The sequence below is a fragment of the Diadema antillarum genome, unplaced genomic scaffold (genome assembly GCF_040938485.1).
Source record: "Diadema antillarum isolate AM-2024a unplaced genomic scaffold, OU_Dant_1.0 seq00000368_RagTag, whole genome shotgun sequence".
NCBI lineage: Eukaryota > Metazoa > Echinodermata > Echinoidea > Diadematoida > Diadematidae > Diadema > Diadema antillarum.
In genome coordinates this window covers 3,056,450-3,065,266 of record NW_027271369.1, presented here as the reverse complement: position 1 = coordinate 3,065,266, position 8,817 = coordinate 3,056,450, and the positions used below count along the sequence as shown (strand labels likewise).

The 8,817-nt window shown below is 41.4% G+C and overlaps 1 protein-coding gene across 1 annotated transcript in view; it reads left to right on the top strand.

Annotated features, from left to right (window-relative positions):
* The first annotated feature begins 1,443 nt into the window (after window positions 1–1,443).
* LOC139731331 (uncharacterized) overlaps window positions 1,444–8,817 on the top strand; it is a 103,862-nt gene continuing 96,488 nt past the window's right edge. The window contains exon 1 of the mRNA XM_071642224.1: window positions 1,444–2,842. The gene's annotated coding sequence lies outside the window, so the exon portion shown is untranslated. The remainder of the gene's footprint in view (window positions 2,843–8,817) is intronic.

Here is an 8,817-nt window from a genome sequence, read left to right as displayed (position 1 = left end):
GGGAAAATAAAAAACAAAACAAAAATGTAGCATGACGGGGTGATTCCGTCTCCCCAAGACGCACGAGCCTGAGTTCGGCAAAGAACAAAAACCCTCGTGGCCCCATGCGTCAGATATCCTCAAGAAGGAAAAAAGTGGATAGGATGGGGGTGAAAAATACAGACGAACCTTGTTTCAATTAGAATCGTGGAGCTCCACGTTTTTTCTTTCACCGACCATCGTTGCTTGACACCTTTGATGGCGCAGGATTTAGCTGACAGGTAAAACCATCTCTTCTTGCGAAAACGAATCAATTATAATATGAATTTGGATTGCAAAAGCAGGAGTGATTTTTCGTATATTATCTCTCCCTCTCCCCCTCTCTCTCACGTTGTGTATAAGAGTTCCGCAAGAGTACACACGCGACTAATCGCTATTGATAAAACCACTAGAGTAGTGGGCCAATCGCACCGCGTGACAGATAATAGTGATCAAACGCGACCGACACTGATAGACGCTTACGCAGTCGTGTCGTCCCTTCGAACTCTACTTTCGATTTTGTCCGCTGGTTTGTTCTGTCGCCAAAACCATGAAGCTACTAGCTTCATGCCAAAACCAACCCGGATCACTGCCCCTAATGGCTGTAATTACGACACGGAATCACACACGCACTGCGTTTCAAGCTTCCTCGTTTGGAAACGCTGGACAGTATTGCTTCTCTACGTATGCGAAGTGTTCAGTAGTAAGCAAGGATATTAACCTTTGCTCTTCGTTAGGTCACCAATTACTTGTTTTGGGGTTGTTGTTGTGCTTAAAGCCGAACAGAGCACACACGCGGGCGCATGCACGACTTAGGTAATGCTACAAACAAATTTAGATTGAGAGTGTGGGAGAGAGACAGTCGGACAGAAAAACAGACAGGCAGACAGAAAGAAAATACAGACAAAGGACACTGACAAAAATGTTTGTGGCAAAAATAAAGCTGGGACGTACATTGCAAGTGAAATGTTTTATCTGTTTTATAAAACCTTTTGTATGGAAAGCATGGCCCCGGATGTTTTCTACGTCAGTGCGACCATAGAAATACCGCTAACGCAATATCGGCACTTGTTATTTTGATGATTTTTTTTGTTTTTGTTTGCGCTGTCTGCTTGATAACTCCCTTTAACATGACGCGTGAGCCGCGTGGTGTATTTCTAGGCAGAAAACAGCTTGAGAGAGACTAACCTAACTGTCGGCCTCGGCTGACACTCGTCGCCGCTTTATTTCCATAAAAGCGTCTCGTTTCACTCTGCCTGTAACGGTGGCTTGATCACGCCTGCTCGACTCAGCCGTTGAGGGGATCTCGCAAGCCCGCAGACTACCTTTCGTCCACGACCAAGTGCGTTGTTCACGGCCATTTTTCACCTACTTCCCTTTGTAGCATCGGCTAGATTGAACCATCCAATGATAGAGAATATTTTCCCATCCTCAAAAATATCATCTGATTTCAGGAAAAGTGAGCAGCACGGATTTTTCAAGCCTTTGTCAGGATCAGTGTTTTGTGTTTCGCAAAGAAATCCTACCTCGCCTCGATGTGTGACTGCCGGTGTTGTCTACGATACGATAACTGAATCGAGTGCGTCTTTCAATCGTTTTTCTTTCGCACTTCTCTATCGCGGATTTTTACCAAAGTTGGCAAGAGTGAACGCACAAATCTAAAATTACATTCTGTGGAATTTGGGAGCAAATGTGCATCGTATCCGGAAGCTGCAACCTTTCAACTTGACGATAACCAATTCGGAAGTGAGTCGGTCAGTCAAGGTGAATAGAGAGGCACACGACCCGCGAAGCATGAGCTGGTTGTGAAGATCTTCGACCCATTGCCCATACAGGCTGTACGTGCATTTAATGCCTGTGTTGTATGATAGCTGCTGGAAAACTGAAATATTCTCGAGTATGAATGTTTCTTGGACATTTTGTTGAATCATCTGAAAATAAAGACAGTTTTTCCTCAGACGACCAGAAATTCGGAGGTGTGAGTAACTATGTACCAAACGTTGTGGCACTTATACATCGTTAAATAGGACAGGTGACACGTAGCGCAGTATGCCCAATAGGTTGCTTATTCACGACTCATCGTTAGATTCAAAATCGTTTCTACAGTATACTTGTCATTTCGCTGTGGTTATTTTTCCTGATTTTCTGCCCTGACGGAAGGAAATTTTGCATATAGAAGTTGCAAATAAACTTTTTTTTTTTTTCGCAAGCGCATGCTACGTAACGTCGTTCATGATATAGGACCGACTCATTGTTTGTTTTTCCTACTTCAGCACACACTTCGCAAGAGAATATTTGTAACGGCGAGACACGTGGTAACATACTTGGGAATTCCGCTCTTAATATATCACCTCGTGCCATTATCGTGCGTGCCCGCCGTCATGAAGTGAGAACATTCGATACAGTTAAATCATTCCTCCAATTAAACGCAATTAGCATCGGGAATTCAGATGACGTCATAAAACGGCGTAGAAACGCGAGACCCTTCTCTCGATCATTCCCCACATCTGCGAATGTTTTGACGTCGCCTCTAGCAGACGGTCGATCCGCATCCCGTCTCTTGTTTCCTTTTTGCCGCGCTCCACGAGGACCCAGCGCTCGTCCACGCACACTGTCTTCCAACTCGGAAGTTCAGGGTCAGAGACAGCGAGTCGTGCTGGAGCGACCCAGGTACTCCCCGTGTAGACTCTCGCCATCCGCCTCAAAGTGATTCTGTGCATGGTAATCTTGACTAGTGTGGCGTGTGAAGAGTCCGCGAAGATCCAGTTAACTTACGCCCTTTCGTTCTTCAGTGTAGTCCAAATGGACCAGCAGGTATTCAAAGGTGAGTCTGAGGCGAAAATTCGATCGCCTTTTTCCCCCCGATTGATTTTGTAAAGCAAGAGATAAGCCAATACAGGTCAAAGAAGAATGGAGACATTGCTAGACGTAGATAGTGGTAACAACGGTAAGTCCCCCTTTTTTTCTTGCAAAAATCTTAATTTTATCAGAGGAGGGGATGGCCATGTTGGAATCATGGGCGGAGAGCAACATAAATGAAATTGAAAAGAGATTTTCGTAGATGTGTGTTGCGTCTTTGATGAATCGGTCACACGTATACCTAGAGTAGGAATGGAAAGAAACCATTTTCCACTTCAAACTTCTTCGGAAGAGGAAAGCAATTGCAGTAGGGTATGTAGTAATGGTGTACTACCAATTTAATTAAAGACAGATGAGCGCCATTCTAGAAATCTATCGCGTATATCAATCGATGCGTGTGTATCGATCACATTCCGTCGGCGCGGATGTCTTCGTCTAAGCCCGGATTACTGGCACTGTTATTACTTGAGCTCTCTCCAGCTCTCTCTTTCAGTTTAGGCGAGTAGGTGCGAAACAGCAGAAACAAAAAGCTCGTTGAATCCTTGCTTAGTTCCGCTATGTCCTCTTGACACCAGCTTCCAAGCCCCACCCCTCCCAACACACATCCCATCAAAGCAACGGTGTTTTGTCCATTTCTGTACATCAAAATATAATTCGACAAAGAAGTATTAACATTGTATCTCATCTTAATGAATATAAATGACGGAGAAAGCAGCATAGCCCCCTCTGCATCTTTCGCATAGGGAAACGGTTTGCTTGCGTGCACTTTAGATCTATCTGGCTGCAAGAAGCAGTCACTTCGATAAAATAGATCCTTGTGAAAATTAAGGCTTTTGCTATTTTTTTATGGCCTTCTTTTAGTAGCCGTAAAAGTCCGATCTTTAAACGTAAATAACTGCATAGCGTCTCATGTTATGCTCTTGCGTGACAAATAAGAATATTCCGAGTTTTCTTTCCTGTATGCGTGCACATCAGTCCGCTAAAGCACCTATAATGACACAACCCAAAATATTTTTTTCATCGATGCTGTCACTTGAGCCTTGAACAATGCACGTTATGGTGAAGGCACGTTTGTTTCGATTTTGTAGTTGGAGGAAATCACTTCTGTATTGTAAGAGGCACTGGCGTGTGTGTGTGTGTGTGTGTGTGTGTAAGACTTCAAGATAAGATATCGAAGATTTCCATGGTCTGCCAAACACTTGTGTTTGAAATTTCTTCCTCGACATACACGTAAGTCATGTCGGCGAGCAAAATCTACGAAGAGAATGTCTGCCCTATGGTAGTAGCGGGAGTTAGTAGTAGTCGGCTCGTAACGCCGTACCCGCCTATATTTAGCCAGTCCCCACGTTTAACGAGTTAGACGTTGCGATTGCGTGTCATTGGCGGGCATGCTGATATCAACGGGAAGCTAGTCTAAACTTTTCAGTCTCAATATCTGTTGCAATTCGAAGACTGCGTACAATCGATAGCGTTTGTTCCTACCATAGCAATCTTTCGTAAATACAGATGTATTATTAATTCAATTTGTTTAAAAATACCCTCCTAAATGTAATCTAAGCGTAATTTTCATAAAATTGATCCGTTATCCAAAAACTGTAAGATAATAATATTGCGATGTAGGTACAGACTACGTACACTAATAACGCCGAAGAGTTAACGCAGGACGGGTTGACGAGCCGGGTTGCGTTCACACTTGGTGTTCGTCTCACCTAGTGAGATATAATGTGAATGTCCCCAAGAACGTTCTATTGCGTGATATTTGCAGTTGACACGATCCCATCTAGGTGTCGTTATAATTTCACAATTTGGAGTTCGTGGTCGTATAAATCATAATTATGTAATGTGAGTGTACCCGATGTAACAGGATTGCTTCTTACTTTACTGGACTTTACTTACTGGCATTGCGGTCGACACTACATTTTGTTTTTGTGTTATTTCCGTTTTGCTTTGTTCGGTGCTGAGATTTGATGTGGTATAATGACTGCGCACCTTGGATGTGTGAGTGTGTGTATGCTCCAAACTTTTTCTGTACAGTCTCTTTGTGTGACTTGCTCTTCCCGATATCGTAAATACTCCAAAAAGTGTGTCTGCGTTACCTTTTAGTACCTCGTCCACACCATCATGACATGCCGCTCAGTATATAAACCCGTAACATCCGCCTTGAGTTTAGCCTGACCTCTCCTCTGTTATCCTTTCGTGCCGACATTGATTATAATACATTATGACTTATCAGGTCCATTTCGCGCTATGTAGAACGGAACTTGTATATAGGGCCTACCTCATAATAAAATCGTATTTATTGTGCCTATCGTCAATGAGCAGATTGTGTGTTTTCATAATTTCCTAACTGACTTTGGATATTATTGTGATGTGCATTTTCAATTTCTAATGTTAGCTCTTGAAGTCGTCTCCATCTCTTACTCTCACCTCAACCCACTTCTTTGGTCGCCCTTGCCGTTACGTTAGAGACCAAAGGTCGACGAGAAAAAGCCATCGCCTCACGTCTCGAGATGGGATTCTGAGCTTGAGAATTTGAGAAGAAAAAAATTGGGCAAAAAAGCAACTTCTCGTGCCCTTCCTGAGAAATTCAGGCCGTTTGCATTTTTTTCCTTTGGCATACATTCATCTATTTTGTTACATTTTTTTTCCTTATACCATGCTGCAAGGCCAGAAGGAATGCAGTCATTATATCTATCATCATGCAAGCTATCTTTCTCTTTATATTAGGTATACAATATTATAATGCTTCTTAATAAATCAATTATATGATTATACGTAGTGTATTATGTTGTATATTATATATATGTATATTAACATGAAAGAGAGAGATTTGTCCCGCCTTACCTTTGAACTGAATGAATCTACAGGAGAATATCACGGTAGATCTGTGTAGTGTGCTTCTGTTGGGATATTTCCGTTCTGTACTAATTTGATCATAATTTTCATTACTTTGATTCTTCCTGCTTAGCCCGCAGATGATAAAAAAGTCACAGGTATTGTACCGTGTTGTCAGCGCAGCAGATTATGCACCTCATGCAGTTGGCGTTATTGAAAAATATCGCCTGTAATAGTCAAATATCTTTTGTAGTGTTTGTCAATGTTTACAATGTGCTGACGTCACACACATCGTGCAAACATGAAAGTTTGTCGGCAGGCTGGCCATTAGCGGCCGATAGTGGCTTCATGATTAGCGGAAAGAACGCATTAGATAAGGGATCGGCTCAGAAAACTGTGTTGGAGTCACGCATTTTTAAGGGGCTCTGTGAGACGATGTGATACTGTAACAACTGAAGCGATGCAGATTAAATTTGTATGTTGTTGGGATTCATCTAGAGAAGAATAAACAGAGAATCTTCATCTTTCCAGGGGTTTCAAGTTCTTCTCTGTTTAGACATGGTTTCGGATGTGCTAAATGTGTTATCTTTTGTTTTTGTCTCATGAGCAAGAAAAAATAGAAGAAGAAGAAGAAGAAGAAGAAGAAGAAAGAAAGAAAGTAGTTACGATTCTGATTGTCGCACTATATCAGTATTGAGGCCAGGGACAGAAACTGAAAGACTATAGCAAAACCACATCCATTATGTACGAAGGACATTCTGGCCCATCCGAGAGGGATGATGTTATATCCGGTATCTAGGTTATTTCTGATTTTAATTTTTTAATTTTTTAATCTTTTTTAAGAAGATAGATGGCAAGGACTTTTTTTTAGATAAGTTAAATGACTTTGAAGACATATCTTTGAAATGATTTTAAGAACTAATATTTAGATTGAATTAGAGTATACAACTCCATTAAAGGGTAATTTTGGACTTGTTAAAAATTACCCTGAAAATAAAGTGTGAAATCAATTCACAAGCCCAAAATTTGATAAAAATCGGATAAAAAGTTAGGGAATTAATTAAATTGTATTGACGTTTCGCCATTTTTCACAAAACAGTTTTTGAACGGTCAATATGAATGTGCAAATAGTGAGTTGATAATGACTTCACCTCACAACTTGCCATACACTTTGTACATAATTATAAAGTCTTGAAATGTCTAGATTTTTGTTCAAACGCAACGCCCCATAACAGTCTTAACTCCTAAAATATCGTGGTAATCATGATTTTGAAGTTTTTCAGCCAGGAATATTATGCTTTATACTTATAAAGTAGAGGTGAATTTTCGTCAGTTTTTGTAACACGATCTAAGATGGAAAATTGTGAGGTGAGACGTCATCAGCTCACCCATGTGCATATTCATATCAACTTTTCGATAAATGTTTCACAAAATTGGCGAATCTTTAAGATTTCATAACGTTACCTTTAATCCAATTAAGATTACGAATTGAGAGTATGAAATATGACCGGAACCAGCTAAAAGTAATGCTCCAAAAGTACTATAGTTGGTTCCTTAGGTTGAATGCGTTTCATATAGTGCATAATAGAAAACAAGATTAACCATGAGACCAAAAATGCTCAATTTTTGCGGATAATGATCCTTAAAATAAACAAAAATAAAGACGAAAAAAGAAGAAAAGGGTAAAAATACCTTGTTTACATCAGTTTCGAAAATACTTCTTTAAACTCTATAGGCGAGGGAAAAAGTTTGATTTAAAGAAATAGTGACAAACCGAATCACAATCTGCCTGAATGAATCAATGTCAACAAGATTAGACTGTTTATTGTCAAAGCTTTGATGTTGTGAGTGAAACAGAGGAGCGATGTCTTCATAAGATAAATTTATGTGTGGAAGTAGCCACCATTCAATTCATTGACCCACATTTCTAGGTTTCTTTCATTTCATATATTTTTGTCGAAGAACGTTGTTGACGTATTTTGAGGATTCGTGTATACTGACTACTTGAAAGTATGACGAAATAGGAGGTGGCCAAAGCAATACATACACATTGGGCTACATTCTGCGGTTACAAAAGATTAACTCTGTTAAATAATGATACCTATAGCTCATAAAACTGAATGACGTGAGAATAATGGAACTTCGGAACGAACACAGCAAGTCATAATGATCATATGGCCTTCTGTTCTCTCGGTTAGTCTCTACGAGTCCGTGAAAATGTTTCGCCCTCTCAATCTCGTGTCACGTGATGCTTTTCTTTATTGCGTCGTTTTCTTGCTCCTCCTTTTACAGCATGTCATTTTGGCGTCTCCTTTTCCTTCAGCTCGGTTTGTGCATCGTTAGAACACTTCTTCTTTCCTCCTTGATGGACTCACTTCATCAGCATATCTTCACTTCTCCAGTTCCACAGCCCCCTGGCATAGGTAACGCCGGCTGAAACTCAATTCTGCTGGTAGGTTCAGGAGCCGTAAAGAGCAGCCTTGCCACGCAGTAATTGTAGAAACGTGATGTTCACGATAATAAGTGCATCCACCGGCAGACCGAACGAACGGAAACTCTGCTTCGCGGGACGGAGAAAAGGGAAAAGGGCGCGCAAATACTGGCAGATAGATTGCCTCGACTGATTTTCTCCTAAAAGCGAGGTGGATTTGGGGTTGTTATCAGTCTGAACAATCCCTGTTTGGTTGTCGTTTTTCCTTTCTCTTTTTTCTTCTCTCGTTCTCGTTCTCTCTGTGTGCCTACTTCTCCCTCCCCTCTCTCTCTCTCCATCTTTCTCTCCTGGTTTTACTTCTTTCCTCTCTCCTTCGTCCTCTTCCTCGAACGTGGCATTCTTTGCTTGACCGATGACGGATGGTTTCGGTCTCGCGTCTGATGTTTCTAATCCAAGCGGAACGCTCTGCGGCTCGAAATTTTGATCCGTGGCGACGAAATTGCGTCCTTCCCTCGGTCGATGCGGACGATCGGTCAGTCGGACATGAATTATTATTCGTCGTCCGTTCAGGAATTAATGGATGAAGGTACAGATCTCGGCTTTATACATCCCCCATAGCCTCTCTTGTCACGTTCTACCGCGGCACACTGTATAGTATAGTTTCTGGTTTTCCG